At 37.3% G+C, this 21582-nt stretch overlaps 1 protein-coding gene across 1 annotated transcript in view; it reads right to left on the bottom strand.

The window, feature by feature from the left end:
* Positions 1-21582, bottom strand: part of Kynu (kynureninase) — a 138357-nt gene that overhangs the window by 10778 nt on the left and 105997 nt on the right. The window lies entirely within an intron of this gene.

Here is a 21582-nt window from a genome sequence, read left to right as displayed (position 1 = left end):
CAATGCTCCCAATCATGAGTTCTCTGTGAACAATGTTTTCCATGATATCCTGTCAACTTGATTAGATGCAATGATCAGGAGGAGATGAGCAAGCACAGCCTTTGGTATACCACAGGGGTTCATCAGACATAGAAACTGATCATGAAGGCTCTGCTCTAATCAGTGGTCTAGTCTACTTAAATCATTTTAAGTAAAGGCTTATTGGTGGCCTCAAACTTTGAATACTCGGCAGAACTGTGGAAGGTGGAGCCTCATTGGAGGAAGAGGGCACTGTGGGCACTGTGTATAGCTTTAGCCCTTTCCAGTTACTCTTCTCCTTGCCTCCTGGGTTCCAGGAGGTGAGACACCCTTCTCTACTATGACCTTCCTCTATGAGACTCTGCCTCACCGTGGGCCCAAGGGCAATGGAGTCCCCTGACCATGAACTAGAACCTGCCACTGAGATGCAGACTAATTCAGCTGAATTCTTCCTCCCAGGAGTTTGTCACATAAGCTGACGAGCACAGTATTGTCATTGCAATGCTGTTGGAATGAAGACTATGACACTCACTTTTGGAACTTGGAGAAATGTTTATCAACTTATACATAATAAATGCATGAAAATAAAACAGACTTTGAAATGTAGAAATATTTAAAGGCGTTTACTGTCTAATTTTGTAAATAATATCCAACAAGCTTTAAAAAATATAGAATACACATTAAATGAGTAAGCAAAGTACTGGCAAAAGAAACATCTTCAGACAAAAGGAACTGGATAGAATACATAAAAGCCAGCCTTACATTGTGTGCTACATGATTATTGTGATTTAAAACACTCCAGAGTAAAGAAAATACATTTGTATATTTTCATTATTTTTAATTTTTTATGTTTTATTTTTGTCTATGCACATGTACATACTTGTCTGTATATACACCATGCATGTGGGTATCCATGGTGGTCAGAAGATGACACTGAATCTCCTGGGACTGGAGGTACAGATAGTTGTGAGCAGCTCCATGTAGTTGCTGGGACCTGAACCCATGTCTTCTGGAAGAACAGCAAGCTCTTAATCCTTGAGCCACCTCTAACCCTATTTTCAGTATTTTAAAAATATTTTTAAGTGTAAATGAAAGAAGAAAATATAAAGTAAAACATACTAGACTTGTAAACACTTAAAATCCTGTATTAAAAAGGTAGACCTAATTACAGAGAAAATGACAGATAGGGAAATGATCTTGCTATTTTTGATTGATTTCATAAACAGTATTGTTTTTTATTTTTTTGTTTTTCAGAGAAAGAGAATAACAGAATATTCCAAGAGCTATGTTTTCCTGAACAGGGCACAAATTTGACCAAAGAGAAAATGCAAATGTGCCCCCATTCATCAAAACAAATAACACATCTCAATCTCATTATAAAACCTGGGATGCCTATTTTTGCCAAGCATTCAAAGAGAGACAGTCTTTCCTCTTTGTTTAGTGATGTGGGTTACAAGCATTCACGCCTTTCTGAATGAGGACTTGACAAAATGCATGGAAAATAGCAGTAGCAACGTGAAGAATCTACACGAAACTCAAGAACAGTAGCAACACCATGCACAGATGAAAATCACAAGCTGCAGGAGCTGTGAAACTAGCTACCAAAAAGGTAATGGAAAATAGACAGCAATTGAATCAACAAATGTGAAAAAGCGTAGTGAATGATATTCAGTGTGATGCGAAAATACCAAGGGAAAATGTTGGGAATGGAGCAGTGTCTAGAAGCAACAAATAGTGCCCTTGAGGAAAGTGACCAGCCTCACAGCCCAGAGGAGATCCTGGGACTTCTGTAGCTATTTGCAAGTTGTGCAAAGAGCTCCTAGCTTGTAGCTTTCATCAGTCACCACAGGCACTGGGGTGGCCATCTTGGTGACAGTACTGTTTTGAGTCACCCCTGCTCCTGTAAGAAACCCTTTACCCATACTCCTGTTAGTAACTCCAGTGAAAACTCACTGTTTTACGAAGTTGATTTTGGTTCAAATGTTACTCTGATCTATTGTGTGTTCCCTTTCTGGGGTGAATAGATGTGCACGCCCATGCAAGTGTGTGTGTGTGTGTGTGTGTGTGTGTGTGTGTGTGTGTGTGTGTGTGTGTGTGTGTTTGTGTGTGATGACTTCTTAGGAAAAGTTTCACATACAACATATATCTTAGAAATGTAACAGATGAAAATGAGCTTGTAGAATTGAATTTGAAAAGAAAACAGGACATGTGAAAGAAGTGATGAATGGTTTGGAAGGAATGTGAGGAGAGCAGGGGAAAAGAGAAAAGAACGGAAGTGAGCAGCAGGACAAAGATGCAAAGGAAGAAAGATCTAATGCAACTTACTTATAGAAAAAGTGGTGATTATTGGCTCCAAAGAAGGAAATTGACAGGGTTCTCTGTGTACCTCTGGCTGTCCTGGAGCTTGCTCTGTAGACCAGGCTGGTCTTGAACTCACAGAAATCCACATGCCTCTGTCTCCTGAGTGCTGGGATTAAAGGGATGCATGACCACCACCTGGCTTATTTCAACAGAACTTATTGAATAAAGACTGATTTGAATTTTTATATTGAAACAATGCAATGGCATCTGAGTGATCCAGACCACAGTGACCAACCTGCATACTAGAACTCTAGCTTATAAGGAGTTCAGAAAGGAAAGGAAGTCAGAGCAAAGAGTGATGGTGTCTAGGCAGAAGGAAGAAGAAACATGCCAAACCCACCATTATTCAATGGAAGGGAACAACAGAATTTTTTTAAAGAAAATTTTAAATAAAATCCTAAGAATCAGAAGATTTTGCTTAAAAACAGTAAATAGAAAAGCAAGGTGTGTTGAAATGCTCTTTTAGAAACTCTTAACACAGAAGACACAACGTTAAACAACATTGAATAAAGCCCAGACACAGCTATCATAGTAATAAATGCCAGTGAATTCAGGGAGCATCTTGAAGTCAGCAGTGGTCAGGAGATTATATTTCCATAGGAAAATGGAAGACAATGCAATAAAAAAAAAGTTATGTGCAGGGTTAGTCACAAATAAGGAAAATGTAGTTTATCATGAAGCAGAGATTACCTAATTTTTTTTAAAGATTTATTTATTATGTATACTGAAGAGGGTGCCAGATCTTATTACAGATGGTTGTGAGCCACCATGTGGGTGCTGGGAACTGAACTCAGGACCTCTGGAAGAGAAGTCGGTGCTCTTAACCTCTCAGCCATCTCTCCAGCCCCTACCTAAAATATTTTAAAACATCAATAAAATGAGCACTTTTCTAAAAGAAGGTTATTTATTTAACTTAATCAAAGAAGGGAAAAAGTCTAAACCAAAAGATTTTACAGAACTAGAAAACATTATAAAAACGTAAAGTCATTAAAGAAAACCTGTCTCACCACTGTTTTGGAGTAGATAAATCTCAAAATTATTTATTCCCATCCATCAAAAACTATTCAATTAGACAGAAAGCATTTGAAAAATTACTATTTTGTAAGAGCAATGTAATATCAATATAAACCTAAGTTAGAATGACAAATATAAAATAATGCTGGGACACTTTGCTCAGCCTGGGTGAAGGGAGGAGGGGACTGGACCTGCCTTGACTGAATCTACCAGGCTGAACTGAATCCCCAGGGGAGTCCTTGCCCTGGAGGAGATGGGAATGGGGAGTGGATTGGGGGGAAGGCGGGGGGGGGGGGCAGCGGGAGGAGGGAGGACAGGGGAATCTGTGGCTGATACGTAAAATTAAATTAATTATAAAGTTAAAAAAATAATAAAATATCACCACATTTCAGCACACACACACAAAAAGAATGGCAACTATAAAATTAAACTAATCTTAAATGTAATAATAATACATAGTCACAAAGAATTTGAACTTTGCAGAGAAATACCAAAACTTCCAGCATAAATTAAAAGAGTTTATGGATGAAAAAAATTAGGGGAAGGAGGTAAATTATCACTACTTTCAAGTTTTGTAATTTTGTACTTGGTAAGAACAAGTTGATCATTTAATATAATAGTTTTTTATGTAATTATTACAAAAATAAAATTTTAAATACATACTTGCATTAATACACAGATATATTGCCAAGAAACATGTAAGGCCTACATTTCTAAACCACTTGAAAAGGATATAATTAGTAATCAATATCAAAGGGAAACCAATTACCCTTGAGTTGATGTACAAATTTAAAATGAGTCACATAAAAATGCAAGCAAGCTTGCTTTTATTTATGAAAAGTGAAGCTGACTCAAATGTCACATAGAAAACAAACACACTAAGAAATCTCTTTGTGAAAAACATGATGACAGGGAATATTTGTGGAAGATTTTACTGTCTGTGAACGTTCCCATCCAAAACAGCATACACTATGTCAACAAGTGAATAAATACATAATTCATTGTGTAATAAAACTAAGAAGAATCTTGAGATTGTTTCTTCAGAACAACCAACTAGAAAAGATTAAGTAACAATCCAAACAATCATTTTCAATTTATATCACAAAGGATTAGCCAACCTAAAACTTTATTCATTTTATGTACATAGGCATTTTGTCTGCACATATGTCTGCAACACATACATCTAGTGCCTTCAGAGACCAGAAGACGGCACGCAGTTCCCTGCAGCTGGAGTTTCAGATAGTTGTTAGCCACCTTGTGGGTGCTGGGAACCAAACCTAGGTCCTGTGGAAGAGTAGCAAGTGCTCTTAACCACTTAGCCCCTCTTAATATGTATGTAGATGCAGTATTCAACCATAAGGGAAGAAGGAAATCCTGCAGTTTATGACATGAAAGGAATGGGGGACATTATGTTAAGTGAAACAAAACATGCACAGAAAGACAAACATGATGCCACTAACATATGAAATGTAAATGACCTGTTTTCAAATATGTTTAGAGGGAGTGGTGATTAACAGAGTTTGCAAAGAGTGAAGGAAGAGGTGAAGGAAAGTTGATCAACTGGTAATACATTAAAATCAGGCAGGACAAAGAAATTTTGGCACCACACTGCATCATAGGTTGATTACACACTGCAATTGAGCATAGTATTTCTCAACAAGCTAGAAAAGGGGTATAAGTGGTTTTGCCACAAAAAAACTGTAAGTGTGTGAGACAACACAGCTAACCTGAGCATTTTAAAATGTGCACATGCATCAAATCACTTTGTAGTTTTAATATTTACAATTGGTGTGCTTTTATGTATCAGTTAAAGTTAATTTAAGCTTTCTAGAAAGTCATAGTGCAAAATAACTCAGTGAGAATGGACAAAGGGTGATAGGCATTCCATAGCCGGAGCCCTGGCCTTGGGAAGTAGAGACAGTAGACCGAAAGTCAGAGGCAGCCTCAGCAACATAGAGAGTTTCAGGCCACCCATGCTAGAGGTGAAGATCCTGTCTTAGAGAAGAGTAAGGAGAGAGAGAGAGAGAGAGAGAGAGAGAGAGAGAGAGAGAGAGAGAGAGAAAAGAAAAGTCAAAGAAAGAAAAGAGGAGAGCAGAGAAATAAACCAGAAAGGCCAAAGTGTATAAAAATGTCAGTGTTGTTTCAAAAGTCGTCTTAAGCATCAAAATACCAGCTTTCCATTTAGTGATGTCATTATTAATTATAGTTATAAAAAGCATAATTCATCCATCAGATTAAAAAATAAAAAATTTGTTTATGCCCTCTATTGGTATAAATGTGACAAAAAAGATAATCCCCACATGTTATTGTAGGAGTTTTATGAGATGTGCACCAGAGGAAAGCAGAGGAATAATGACTACAAAAGTTATGAATACTTATACTATTGACTTGGCAAATACACATCTAAGATTTATTTTTCTGGAAAAATATAGTGTAAAGCAAGTTACATGTAAGTATAGACACAACATCTTCTCAGTAACTGTTCAAGACTTAAAGAAATACTTCTTCAATTGGGAATTTGGTTTTGTAAATTATAGAAACATAATAGAAACTAGTATGTAGTTATTAAGTTAAAAGTGAGGCAAAGAACCGGATGTGCTAATAAGGAATGACTACAAATTGTACAAAATCAAGGAAGATGAGGAGTACCCACAGTATATATTGATCATATTTAATAATTGCTTGTTCATTTGCTTTTGTTTTCTCTCCAGCTAGAATATAAATTTGTGAGCTCAGGGACTTGACTATGTTGTAGGTCAGAGTATGTGTGTGGTGTGATGTGTCATAAATGATCAATACAGGAAGCACAAGTAGGAAAACTGAGTCACCTTGGGGTGGGAAAGGGGCTCTCCTAGGGAAGGTAAGCAACAATATGGGTCTATTTTAGCAGAAAAGGAAGGAAAAACTAGGAGAGAGAGGCAGAGAAGCATGAGAGAGGCACATCATTTCAGTAAAGTGACTTTCCCAAGTAGAGCACTCGTTGAGTAAAATTCACAGCCTTGTCCACCATTTGAAATGCAATTGGCATGTGGTGAAGAGGCATTCATAGAAATTTACTCAATACTTTTAAAATTTGTTTTTATTTTAACTTTTAAAATTCTTCATTTAAACTGGAGTCCAAAGGCAGGTATACTTGTCAAAAGATTTATTATTACATTTATTTATTTACTTATTTTTTTGTGTGGAAAGGTTTGGACTTGTGTGCCACAGTGTCTTGTAGAGTTCAGAAGAAAACTTGAAGGATTCAATTTTCTTTTCTCTTCTACCATATGAGTCTGAGGGATTGAACTCTACTCATTAGGCAGGGTAGTAAGCATCTTTATCCACTGAGTCATCTCACTAGCCTTCAAAATACTTATTCTTTTTCATGTATTTAAAATAAAAATCAAAACTTTTTTAAGTATAATGTGGGAATTATAGACATTTCATGTAACTAGCTGAAAGACATCAAGGAGGTAAAGTGGGAGAAGAAATATAATGCAATTATTTATATAAGATGATCAAGTCAATTCTAATGAGTTTATGGTTATTTAGTTTGAAAACAGTTAAAAGCTGAGTGAAAGACAGACACAACAAAGTTAATTTAAAGGGTGTAGCATAAATAGAGACATTTGTGGTAATGATTTATAAAATCCATGCCCACACAAAAGGAAAAACAAAAACAAAAAAGAAAGAAAAAGTGTATGTCTCATTCTAATTGAAAGAATCATTACCTCTGTAAACATTTATAAGGGAGGCAAGAATTTCTATTTAATCTACACGATGCCCATGTTCACCTCAGCCCCACAGCAAACATTTTATAAAATATTTCAATAGAAGGTTGTTTTGATAAAACTTATTCTAGAATTGTTATTAGATTAATAGCTTAAATGATAGTGTTTGAGAAATGTTAAGGAAAATGTACAAGAGATAAAATTTATTGCAGAATGAAGGAACTAGGTAAAGTTTTTTGGCAAAAACATGAACTTGGAATTGCTTTCATTTTTTATAGCTTGAAAATGTAGAAAACATTGATTTATTAGGTAGAATTATTTCTTTTGTAGCACATATCATGACAGTATATGAGCCTTATGCACTCAAAGATATCAAATTTACCTCTTGGCATTTTCTTGAAAAGTTTGACTCTGAGACACAGTGGTGGAAAAATACAGTAACATGTTTCTTCATTTCATCTTTAGTGGGATCAAAATAAAAATTGGGAGCAATATTTAAATCTTTTCTTACTTAGCAAGCTTTCTTTCATTTTTGTGTATTCACTAAAGAATTGAGTACTTGTCATCTCTGTGTATGTGATAATATTAAAAATTCAAGAGTATGAGTTACGATGGTTTCTGTTTGTGTTTAACAGGGACATCAAAGATGTACTGTTCAGCATAGTATCACAGGAGGAAATGATAACTTGTCTTGAGTATACACAATGACATGTTCATAACAGAAATATGAACAAAAGACTATACCAAAGGGGAAATGTTCTCTTCTTTATAGTTAAACTCGGTGCTGGTTCTAAACAATAATCAAAAGAAAATTATTGTGCTACACACCAGAACCTTTGGGATACATCGAACCCTGGCCTAAGATGAAAAGTTATAGCTAAGCTGAAAGTGCTCACGTAAAATTATCAGCGAGATGGCAAGTAAATAACCTAGTGATACATCTCAAAACTATAGGAAAACAAGACAAAATCAAACCCAAATGCAGCTGATGGCAAGAAATAATAATAAAGACTAGGACAGAAATTAATGGAATCACGACTAAAAGAACAATAAACAGAATTATCAATTGAATAGCTGTTTCTTTGGAGAAACTTATAAGATTAGTAAATTCCTAGCCAAACTAACACAAATAGAGAACTCTAAGTTAATAAAATAACTGATGAGAGGGGAGACATTACATCTAATGAATTAGAAAATCTAGAAGAAATGAAAAAAAAAATTCAAAATGTATATTGTCGGACATGATCCAAGAATGGGAAGGAGCTGTGTGAAGAGATTTCTGAGTGATTGTGAGAAAATGCTAAGAAACCAAGACAAGAATCTCATGACCTCAATTTCTTCAAAAACACAAAATTGTTTTTGGATTATGCTTTAGTTATCCTCCCAGATATAGTGGATAGGAGTGAGTTTACTTCAGATTATTCATTACAACTGGCTATTGTTATTTATTTATATGCCTTTATGGAAAGACATGTTTTTGCTGCATGTGGCCTGCCCACCACCTGTGGCTTGCCCTTGTGATTGTACACTTTAGTCATGTGATGCTTCTTCACCCTCAGAGTATAAATTATCCAATGCTTTGAATGAAGTTGGCTATTGCATGAGACCAGTCCACCTCATTTATCTGCTCCATTTTCCCAAGTCCCACTGCCTCTAGAGCAGTAAACAGTATATGACCACTAAAATTAAAGTCAGAAGGATATAGAATTCAGAAGAATATAAATGTATAGGTATGTTTAAGTTGCTTAAACATTCCCATAACTAACAATGAAATTGAAGCAGTGGTTAAACATCAATTCACAAATAAAAGCACAGGAGGGGATGTATTTACTGATGAATTCTACCTACCAATATGATATATCTAAGACTAATACTTGTCAAAGTGTTCCACAAAATAGAGAGACCAGTGCCAAACCCATTCTACAAAGTCAGTATTACTTTGATACCAAAATTTGATGTAGACATAACCAAAAAAGGAAATTACAAAAGAATATCCTTGATTAAAATAGGTGTAAATATTCTTCACAAAAAGACTTGCACACTTTATTCAAGATCACATTAATAATATCACATGTTAGTTCAACATAATCAAATCAGGAAATGTAATACAATTTATTAATAGACTGATAGATAGAAATCAAATAATCATGTCAATAGATTCAGAAAAGACATTTGAGGAAATGAAGTATTATTCATTTTTATTTTATTTTGTCACAAGTGCTTGCCTGCACTCATGAACACAAGTTCATCATGTGCATGTCTGATCATCTTCTGGAGGTTCAAAGAAGGCATTGGATTCCCTGGAACTGTAGTTATAGGTAGTTGTGAGCTGCCATTTGGGTTCTGGGACTCAAACCCAGGTCCTCTGCAAGTGCAGTAAGCACTCTTAAGCATGGAGATATCTTTCCGTTCTCTCAATATTTCTTTAGGATAAAACTTACCCTAGACTAGACTAGGAATAAAACCTCAACATAATAAAGACCGTAGTCAACAAACCTACAAATAATGTTATACTAAATTGGGAAAATCCAAGAGCATCTGAGAGGCATAGAGGATGTCCATACTCTCCACACTTATTCATCATACTTCTCAGAGTCTTAGGCAGAGCAAAAAAAGAAAAATGTATGAAAGACACAATGATTGGGAAAGAAATTGTTAAACTATCTCTACCTGCTGATAATGTGATTCTACACTTAAAAGACTCATGAACTCATAGGGAAACTTTTAGGTCTCATAAACATGTTCGAAAGGTACAGGATATAAAATGAGAATACAAAATCTATAGCTTCTAGATATGTTAATCAAGAGTTTGCTGATAAGGAAGGTAGGAAAAGTATCTCATTTCCAACAGCTTTGAAAACATCTGGGAATAGAGCTAACCAAAGATAAGAAAGACCTATATAAGAAAGGCCTGAAGACATTGAAAAAAATAAAACTGAAGAATACAGTAGATGATGGCATAGTTAGTATTATAAAATGGATATACTAGCAAAATAATCTACAAATTCAATGGCATATTTATTAAAATTTGAAATTTTTAAATAATGAAATTTTCACAGAATTAGAAAAACATCCTAATATTCATATGAAAATGTAAAGACCATGGATAGCCAAAGCAATCCTAAGCAGAAAGAACATAGTCAGATGTACCACATTACCTGACTTCAGATTATACAATAGTGACAAGAACAGCATAGTACTGGCAAAAAAATAAACATGTAGACCAATGAAATAAAATAGATAGCCCAGAAATAAACCAACACATCTATGGACACCTAACTTTTGACAAGGATATAAAAAACATACTGGAAAAAATGACAACTTATTCAATAAAAGGCATCAGCAAAACTGGATATCCACCTGCAGAAGAATGAAATTACACATATGAATCTCAGGCTGCACAAAACTCAATTCAAAGTGGGCCAAAGGCTTTAATTTAAAACCCCAAACATCGCATCACTAGAGGAAAGGTAGAGAAAACTTGCCAGGATTCAGTTATAGACAAGAACTTTCTGAATGAATCCCAATAACACAGCAAGTATCTCCTATAATTTACAATAGGATCACATCAGATTAGAAAGAGTTTGCACATTAAAAGAAACTGTGAACCAGCTGGACAGCCTACAGGATGAGAGAAAATTTTTACCAGCTATACTTCAGAGAAGGGATTACTATCTAGAATAATTTTTTTTAACCAGCAAAAAAGGAATGAACACCCACAGAAATCTGCCAATAAATAAGTGTGCCAGTGATCTTAACAGGCAGATCTTGAAAAAAAAAAATCCAATGACCAACTAATATACTTAGCTATCTAGGAAATGCAAATTAAAACTACTTTGAAACTCCATCTTACTCAACTCAAAGTGGTCATCACCAAGAAAACTAATGACAACATATGTTAGTGAGGATGTGGGGAAAGAGGAACCCTTATTTACTGTTGGAGAGAGTATAAATTTGTGCAGCCATTCTGGAAGTCATTCTGGAATGTTCTCAAACAACTATAAATAGAACTATTGTATAATATAGCAATACTACTCCTGAATATCTTCCCAAAAGACTCTATACCCTATCATGGCATATTTACTCTTTTACTTACAATAGGAAAAAATCAAATTACATTTAAAGATGACTAGAAAATGAAAATATGATACATATACACATTGGAATATTATTAACTATAAAGAAAAATTAAATGATAAAATATTGATGACAATGCATAGAACTGACAATATTATAATAAGTGAGGTGACCCAGGTTCTGAAAGACAAATGCTGAATGTTCTCTCTCACATGCACACCATACCTTCTAATTTTTTTGTATGTGGTATTTATATGAGAGTGAATGGGTGGTAATACTATTAGAAGGGGCTCATGAGAGGAGAAAAGGGGGCTTGAAAGGGGAAAGGTTGTGTGCTGATGAGTTTTCAGTCAATTCAACACAAGCTAGGGTCACTTGGGAAAATGGAGCCTCAATTGAGAAAACACTCCCTACAGATTGTCCTGTGGGCAAGCTAGTAAGCAACACTCCTCTATGATTTCTGTCTCCAGGTTGCTGTCCATGACTTCCTTTCATGATGGATTATGATTGGGACATGCAAACTGAAATAAACCTTTTCCTCCCCAAGTTGCTTTTGGTTATGGTGTTTCATTACAGCAATAGAAACCCTGAATAAGAAAGAAATTGGTTCCAGTTCATAGAGTAATTCTTTGACAGATCTGACCATGTGTTTTGAAGAAGTGTCTTAGGGTACCTATTGCTGTGATGAAACACCACAACCAAGAAGCAATTTGAGGAGAAAAGGGTTTATTTGGCTTATACTTCTATAACACTGTTCATCATTGAAAGAAGTCTGTAGTGGGTAGCCATTCCAGCTTTGATCTGGAAGTTCCAACCCCCATTGAGACTTCGGCAACTGTCACGCCTACAAGGCGGGCCAAGGGAGGCGCCGGGGGACCCGAGATCTGGATCGGCGGGCACTCTCTCTGTTGCGGGACCCTGGATAGTGGAGGTGGACCGAGCAGAGCTCCAGAGAACACCGCTGGACTGTGATACACCTTCCCCAGACTCCGCGACCTACCTATTCCTTAATTTGTAAGTTACGCCATTAAATAAATCTCCTTTTAACTACGTGGAGTGGCCTTAATAATTTCACCAATATCTGGCGCCCAACGTGGGGCAAGTTCCAAAGGCCTGGGTGGCTCCCGCCCTCAGCCTCCTCCCCGGCTGGCGGGTACCTAAACCCGCCTGCAGAGTTCCATAGAACCAGGGAACGCCTACACGGTTCCATTCCCAAAAAAGGAAGCAGCTAGTCCGGTCTCAGCTCCCTAGTTTAAATATAAGATATTATGGTAGATTATTATATATACTAGTAAACAAATTTAGTAAAATAATAGCCTTAAATAATTTACACTGTAATTTATACTGTTATGGATTCTTATATGTTGATACAAATGTAAACTATTTTTATATTCCTGTTTAAGATAATTTGTATATTGATACAAATACAAAACTATATTTGTTAAAATGTACATATATTTCTACTCTTATTTAAAATACTTATATATTGATACAAATGTAAATTTATATCTGTCATACTTTATGTAGGTTCTACTTCTGTTTAGGATATTTGGTATATTGATATATATTTAAGATTATTGTCATATTACATATCGCACTATATACTCCTACCTCTGTTATAACATCTTATGTATTGTCACAATTTTAAAGTCATCATTCTTTACCATACACTTGCTTATAGACTGTTTACCTTGTTTACATGAAGCCTTAGTCCTTAGGTTATTTCGGTAGATAAGACTTATAGATTTATAGTCACCTATGCTTGTCATCTCTATAGTTACGTTAGTTAGGTTATCCAGATTTACAGATACATAGGTCAGATGGACAGATAATCTTCAAACACTTCATAAACCTAAAAAATATGACATTTAAATAACTTAGAATTCTGTTGATGTGAGACATAATTGCTCCTGGCTGCACCAATTTGATCCCAAGAAAATGTTGGGCTTCTAAGACATTTCCATTTAAAAGTTTGTCTTCTTGGCACAAAATGGCCTACTAGACAAAGAACTGCCCTTGCCTCGATGGCTGACAGTACTAATACAATGCTATCCTTTCTGGACAAGCGAGACACAAGAAAAGCGACCACTGTACTCTGCCAAGACAGGGTAAGATGGTCTTTCAAAATTCCTGCTTCTAAAAATGGTCTGTCAGATACTTTAGGCCTGTAGCCAATTTAAATACACCAACAATGCTAAAAAACATTAGGTGACTGTCCAGGCTGCCAGCTGTCTCCGTCTACTCTCACAAGATTCCCAAAAGTTGCTTACATCCATCTACCATTTCTCAGGTACCATTATATTCCTTCTCAGGTCTTTGATGGGATTAAAGACTAACAGTTATAGTTACAACTTAATAGATAGAACATATTAAATATTAGACTCAGGTTCTTTAGGATAGAACACCTTTTGGAATGATCTTTATAACATGCCATTTACCTATGCTCTATACTTCTCTGGACTTTAGTATATGTTTCTTGCTTGATATTGTTTGCATTGGTTGTACTTCCATCTTATCTAGGTCATTATCCCTCATTATTCCTGGACAATATTTGATAACCATTCCTTTGTATATAGTCTTGTATTAGGTTAAAACTTTCTTATTTAGACAAAAAGGGGGAGATGTAATGGGTAGCCATTCCAACTTTGATCTAAAAGTTCCAACCCCCATTGAGACTTCGACAACTGTCACGCCTACAAGGCGGGGCCAAGGGAGACGCCGGGGACCCGAGATCTGGATCGGGGACACTCTCTCTGTTGCGAAACCCTAGATAATGGAGGTGGACCGAACAAAGCTCCAAAAAACACTGCTAGACTATGATACACCTTCCCCAGACTCCGAGACCTCCCTATTCCTTAATTTGTAAGTTATGCCATTAAATAAATCTCCTTTTAACTACGTGAATTGGCCGGGCGGTGGTGGCGCACGCCTTTAATCCCAGCACTCGGGAGGCAGAGCCAGGCGGATCTCTGTGAGTTCGAGGCCAGCCTGGGCTACCAAGTGAGTTCCAGGACAGGCGCAAAGCTACACAGAGAAACCCTGTCTCGAAAAACCAAAAAAAAAAAAAAAAAAAAGAAATGGCCTTAATAATTTCACCAATAGAAGTCAGAGCAGGAATTCAAGCTGGTGAAGAACCTGGAGGCAGGAGCTAATGAAGTGGCAATGGAGGGTGTTGTGGGATAATGCTTTTGTACAATGGTTTAATAAAATGCTAATTGGCCAGTAGCCAGGCAGGAAGTATAGGTGGGATAAGCAGATAAAGAGAATTCTGGGAAGAGGAAGGCTGAGTGAGGAATCTCCAGCCTGCCATTCTGGGAGCAGCATGTAATGACACACAGGTAAAGCCACGTGGCGATTTATAGATTAACAGAAATGGGCTGAGTTTAAGTGTAGGAGCTAGTCAATGGTAGGCCTGAGCTAATGGCCGAGCAGTTTTAATTAATATAAGCCTCTGTGTTCTTACTTGGGTCTGAGTGGTTACCGGACCAGGCAGGACACAGGAATTTTATAATTTTATAAGTGGCTGTGGGACCTTGTTGCCAGGCAAGCACAGGAAAACTTCAGCTACAGGAGGCTTGCTCCTCATGGTTTGTACAGCCTTTCTTATGGAACCCACTGCCCAGGCATGGCACTACACACAATGGGTTGGATCCTCCCCCATTAATCACTAATTAAGAAAATGCCTTACAGGCCTGCCTGCAACCTGGACTTATGAAAACTTTTTTTATATTGAGGTTCCCTCCTTTCAGATGACTTGAGCTTGTGTCAAGTTGAAATAAAACTATCCAGCACAGGAAGCTTGTGGAAGGACTTTGGAACCTTTGCGGGAGGAAAAACAATTTAGTGCAAATACTTGGTGAATTATGAGAACTGCTGAGAGCCAAGCAGAAGAAAGAGCTTGTGAAGTTTCAGGGGGACACAAAGACTCTCCTATGGCTATTTGTGTGATATTTTGAGTTAACAATTTGTGGTTCTGTTCTCTGGGGCTGAAGAATCAGCCATGGTTAACAAGATACCAGTACCACTACAGTGAAACCTTGACTTTACTAGCCAATTGATGCTGGTTGACTTGATCTGAGAAATTAATGATGATTAAGAACACATCAGTAGGCTGGAGAGATGACTCAGAGGTTAAGAGCACTGGCTATTCTTCCAGAGGTCCTGAGTTTAATTCCCAGCACCCACATGGTGGCTCTAAGATCTGGTGCCCTCTTCTGGCATGCATCATTGCCTGACTTCTCTGGTTGTTAGCAATTTTACTTCAAAATAGATAGACCTAGGTGTGTGTGACAGGACATGCCTATAATTCCAACACTGAGAGATCAAAGTAGGAGGATCAGGAGTTCAAGACCAGCCTCAGCTACAAAGCATAACAAGTTTGAGACCAGACATGATAGTCTGTCTCAGAATAATAAAGAACATCTCTTGACACTTGAATTAGTAAACTTGAGTGAGTAATTTCACTCATACAGTCTACCTTGAAGCTTTTACAGATGGACTCAGGACTGTTTAAAGGGTTTTAAAGATATAGAACACGAACAAAAATATAATTATTTAGAAGATATCCAGACTCCAAATGTATCACACAGAATCTAGCAGAGTCCACCAACTAGAATTAGGAAAATAAACAAACCAAAACCAAAAACAAAACAACAACAACAACAACAACAAAAAACCAGAGCACTAAAGAGATGCAGTCTAGTGACGTCTTGGCATACACTCTACCAATCAACAGATGTAAAGCCAGTGAAGTAAAATTATAATCATGTTAGTAATCAACTAACAACATAACAGACTCACAAATAATTCCTTAAAATTGAACTGAGCAATCATAAATAAAATGCAGTATCATGGTATTTGAAGTCTTCATTGAAAAAATTTTTCATGAAAAATTAAAAATTAAACAGAGGTTGGCTTTCTTAAAAAATAAAGGAATTGGGGGAAAGAAAGTGTTGGAAGAAAGCCAAAAAATTCTTTGACCATCATAAAAAAAAGAGCAGCAAATAAATGCAAACCAATGGAAATCATGACTGCAACTTGTTAAGGGTGTTTCTGAGACGCCATCTTGCTCCGTGTGAGAAAACCACAAGGGTGCTTAAATGTGGACATAAGGAATGACAAAGTGAGGGCAAAACTCTCCTGCATTTGTTTTAGCTGTGTGTATCCACACAGAGGACAGCAGAGGCCATCAGAGTTGCTTCTATCATGTTTGCTAGATGCTCAGCTTGATACCAGATTCTGGAATCCAAACTGTGGCCCTCAAGATGGGACAAAGGCACTCTTTTTTTGTTTGTTTGTTTTGTTTTGTTTTTTGAGACAAGGTTTCTCTGTGTAGTTTTGGTGCCTGTCCTGGAACTCACTCTGTAGACCAGGCTGGCCTTGAACTCACAGAGATCTGCCTGGCTCTGCTTCCCGAGTGCTGGGATTAAAGGCGTGCGCCAACACCACCCAGCACAAAAGCACTCTTAACCACTATGCCATTAACGGCAGGCCCATCTTTGGTCTTCTAAAGAAGACATTAGTGCTAGAATCCTCAGATCAGAAATTTAACAAATTAACATAAATATCTAACTTACTAAATTAAAAAGACTTTATACCCTTTACTTTCCTTCACCCCAAACCTCATTGAAACCAAGCAAAGCAATCATTTGACTTTGCAGTTTATTATAAAAACTCAGTTGCTCTTGGAGCAAATTTCAAAATATAATACAGTCAGATCCAAATTTCTTTAGGAACAAATATCATGAAAAGTTACAGTCATAATGTCTTTTGATTTCATATCTTATGATCATGAATTCAGAATTTAAGCTTCTTGTTCTCACAACTTATTCTTCCTTTTCCCCCCTCACAACTTAAAGCTAAACATAATTGTCTTACTCCTTCCATGGCTTTTAAAAATGTATTGATTTGAACAAAGTGTTATAGTATTGAAAAAACAAAACATAACAAAACCACAATATGATGCATTATAATTGCTTATTACTAAAAATAAATACAATTTGTAAAAAACAGTTGGGGATATGTTAGAATGTCTATCAATCCAGAATTTTCTATGACAGAAATGCAGATACATTAATATACATACATATGTATAAACACACACACATATATATATGAAACAAGTTTCATGGAGTCAAAAGTTTCACAAAGATTGTTTTATTTGGAGAAAAATAAGAAACATATTCACTGAAAATAAATTTTACATGTTCTTATTTTTGTAGAAAATGGTTGGCAGCTTGACCTTATACTTTTACAAAGAGATCACTGTATTCGTGACAGGCTATTCCCAACAGCCAAGATATGGACAACTGGGATGCCCATTTGTGGATGAACGGACCAAGAAGTTTGGCCTACATACATAATAGCATGGCCTCAGCCACATAAAAAGACAATGCTGTCATTGGTGGTAACACTGGGGGATGCTACACAAAATGATAAGGCACAGAAAGTTGACAATTACATGTCTTCACTCATATGTCCTGAAGAAGTTGGTGTCTCAGAGGTGAGTTTCGAGGTCGCTAGAGGCAGAGAAAGGCAGAAAGACCACCCAGTTCAGGCACGAGACCCGAGATCTGGATGGGCCAGCACGCTCTGTTCCTTGCTTCCTCCCTTCCCTCCCTCGGCGTGGCCTTAATAATTTCACCAATAATCCCTCTCCCTCCTTCATTTTCTTAAATTTGATTTATTTATTTTACATTATAACCTCAGCCTCCATTCTATTCTCTCCCCCTACTCCCTCTCCTAACCTCCCCTTCACCCCACCACTCCACCCCTCCTCTGTATTGGCTCAGAAAGGGGCAGGCCTCCCATGGGCATCAGCAAAGAATGGTATATTAAGCTGCTATAAGTGCAGCACAACCTCCCCCTGTGTTCAGGCTGGGCAAGGAAATCCAGGATGAGGAGTAGGTTCCCAAGAGTCAGCCAAATCACCAGGGACAGACTCTGCTCCCATTGCCAGGAGCCCCACAAATAGACCAAGGTACTCAACTGTTGCATACATGCAGAGGGCCTAGGTTGGTCCCATACAGGCTCCCAGGTTGTTGTTTCAGATTCTGTGAGTTCCCATGAGGTAGGCTAGCCATTTCTGTGGGTTTTCCTGCATTGTCCTTGACCCCCTTGCTCCTACAATCTTTCCTCCCTCTTCTCAGGGGGCCTCCCTGAGCTTGGCCCAATGTTTGGCCATGGCTCTCTGTATCTGCTTCCATCAGTTACCAGATGAAGGCTCTCTGATGACAAGTAAGGTAATCACCAATCCTGTCACAAGGGATGGCCAGTTCAGGCTATGCATCCACTGCTGCCAGGAGTCTTAGCTGGGGCCATCCTTGTAGACTCTTGGAAGTTTTGCTTACATCAGGCTTCTATCCTACTCCTTAAAGCCCCCCCCCTTTTCCATCATCTCTCTCAGCATTCTACCCTCTGCCCACCCCCAACCCTATCCTTCAAGTTCCCTGCCCACCCATCCCAGTCCAACCAGGAGATCTCCTCTATTTTACTTTCCCTGGGAGATCCATGCATCCCCCTTTTGGGCCCTCCTTGTTACCTAGCCTCTCTGGGTCTGTGGATTGTAGCATGATTATCCTTTATTTTACAGTTAATATCTACTTATGAGTGAGTACATACCATGTTTGTCTTTCTGGGTCTGGGTTACCTCACTCAGGATTATTTTTTTTTTTTTAGTTCCATCAATTTGCCTTCAAATTTTTTGATGTCCTTGTTCTTGTTTTTAACAGCTGAGTGGTACTCCAGTGTGTACCACATTTTCTTCATCCATTCCTCAGTTGAGGGACCTCTAGGTTGTTTCCAAGTTCTGGCTATTACAAGCAAAGCTGCTGTGAACATTGATGAGCATGAGTCCTTGTGGTATGATTGAGCATCCTTTGGGTATATGCCCAAGAGTGGTATCACTGGGTCTTGAGATAGATTGATTCCCAATTTTCTGAGAAACTACTTTATTGATTTCCAAAGTATCTGTACAAGTTTGCACTCACACCAGCAAGGGAGGAGTGTTCCTCTTACTCCACATCCTCTTGTTATTAGTGGTTTTTTTTTTTTTTTATCTTAAGCATTCTAACAGGTGTAAGATGAAATCTCTGAGTTGTTTGATTTGCATTTCCATGATGGCTAAGGATGATGAACATTTCTTTAAGTGTTTCTCTGTCATTTGAGATTCTTCTTTTGTGAATTCTCTGTCTACATCATTACCTCATTTTTAAATTTGTTTGTTTGGTTTTTTGATGTCTAGTTTCTTGAATTCTTTATATATTTTGGAGATCAGCCCTCTTGGATGTGGGGTTGGTGAAAATCTTTTCCCATTCTGTAGGCAGCCATTTTGTTCTTTGACAGTGTCCTTTGCCTTACAGAAGCTTTTCAGTTTCAAGAGGTCCCATTTACTAATTGTCGATCTTAGCGTCTGTGTTACTGGCATTCTATTCAGAAAGTTGTCTCCTGTGCCAAGGCTATTCCCCACTTTTTCTTCTATCACTTTCAGTGTAACTAGATTTATGTCGAAGTCTTTGATCCACTTGGACTTGAGTTTTGTGTGGGGTGATAGAAATGGATCTATTTGCATTCTTCTACATGCCAAGATCTGGTTATGCCAGCACCATTTGTTGAAGATGCTTTCTTTTCTCCATTTTATAGTTTTGGATTCTTGGTCAAAAATCAAGTGTCCATAGGTGTGTGAATGTATGTCTGGGTCTTCGATTTGATTCCATTTACACAATGAAGTATTACTCAGCTATTAAAAACAAGGACACCAGGAAATTTAAAGGCAAATGGACAGAACTAGAAAAAAAATACCGAGTGAAGTAACACAGACCCAGAAAGACAAACTTGGTATGTCCTCATTCATAAGTAGATATTAACTGTAAAGTAAAGGATAATTATGCTACAATCCACAGATCCAGAGAGGCTAAGTAACAAGGAGGGCCCAAGGTGGGAGGCATGGATCTCCCAGGGTAGGGAAAATAGAGATCTCCTAGTTGAATTGGGGGTGGGTAGACATGGGAACTTGAAGGATCAGGTTGGAGGTGGGCAGAAGGATAAAATGGTGAGAGAGATGACTGGAAAGGGAGGCTTTAAGGAGTAGAGTAGACGCCTGATGCAAGGGAAACTTCCAGCAGATGTGTTGTCTACTTGAAACCTAACAAAAGAACATCTATTTCCTTTGTGTTTTTTCTTATACCCACTGTTTATCAACACAATGTCCTGCTGTGACATTGTGGCCAAAGAACATGACCTCATGACTTACACACCTACTAGACTGGGTCCAAATGTTACCTAACTAACTTTACACACAGAACACAGAATTCTAGTACATTCAAACTGAGGTTGTTTGCATTTGTTCATCCAAATTGGATTGTACATCTAAAAGACTGTCAGCTGAGTATACGAAAAACAATATGGCTGATGATAGATGAAAAAATCTGTGAGAAATAAAAAAAGATGATCAAATGATCTGTAATTGTTCATGAATAGAAGTATGTTCATTGGACCATAGAAGAATTTTACCTTACAATTTTAAATAAACACATGATAAAAAGGCTGAGAAAGAAATCAGGGAAACAACACCCTATATAATAGCCACAAACAGTATAAAATATCCCAAGGTAACTCCAACCAAGGAAGTGAAAGATCTGTACGACAAGGACCTCAAGTCTTTGAAGAAAGAAATTGGAGAAGATCTCAGAAGATGGAAATATTCCCCATGCTCATGGATGCATAGGATTAACATAGTAAAAATTGGTATCTTACCAAAAGCAACCTACAGATTCAGTGCAATCCCCATTAAAATTCCAACACAATTATTTACACACCTTGAAAGAACAATACTAAACTTCATATGGAAAAACAAAAACTCAGGATAGCTAAAACAATCCTATATAATAAAAGATTTGCTGAAGGTATCATTCTTTCATCCTATCCCTACCTAAGAATCAATTTTGATGATCATTTAAAATTTTTAACATATAATGATTTTTACCTAATTGTGTCGATTTATTCTCATCCCATCCAATCTATTCAGATCATGCTAGCATCCTTGCTTTCCCACAAGTACTCAAGTTCTGCTCTTACATTATAGCTTTGGATAAAGTATTTCCTGTACTTGCAACTATTTTCAGAAGAACTTCATAAATATTTTCATTCCTTTAACTCTTTAGCACTCGGGATGTGTTTTCATGAAGGCCTTTTCAAAATCTGACATGTCGACGTTCCCAAAAATGTGCATCTATAAACCTCTTCTTTGATACTCTTTCAATCCCCTGTAAGACTTGTTTATTTATAGCATGCATGCAATTGCTCTATATAATGGGCATGGTCTGTACACCAGTAGAAGCACAAGCTTGATGGAGATAAGCAAGATTGCTTATTTGTTGGTACATTCCATGTACCTTAAATT

Source organism: Peromyscus californicus, unplaced genomic scaffold, assembly GCF_007827085.1.
Source record: "Peromyscus californicus insignis strain IS unplaced genomic scaffold, ASM782708v3 Scaffold_7__1_contigs__length_154581171, whole genome shotgun sequence".
NCBI classification, from domain to species: Eukaryota; Metazoa; Chordata; class Mammalia; order Rodentia; family Cricetidae; genus Peromyscus; species Peromyscus californicus.
This window is presented reverse-complemented; position numbering and strand designations above follow the sequence as displayed.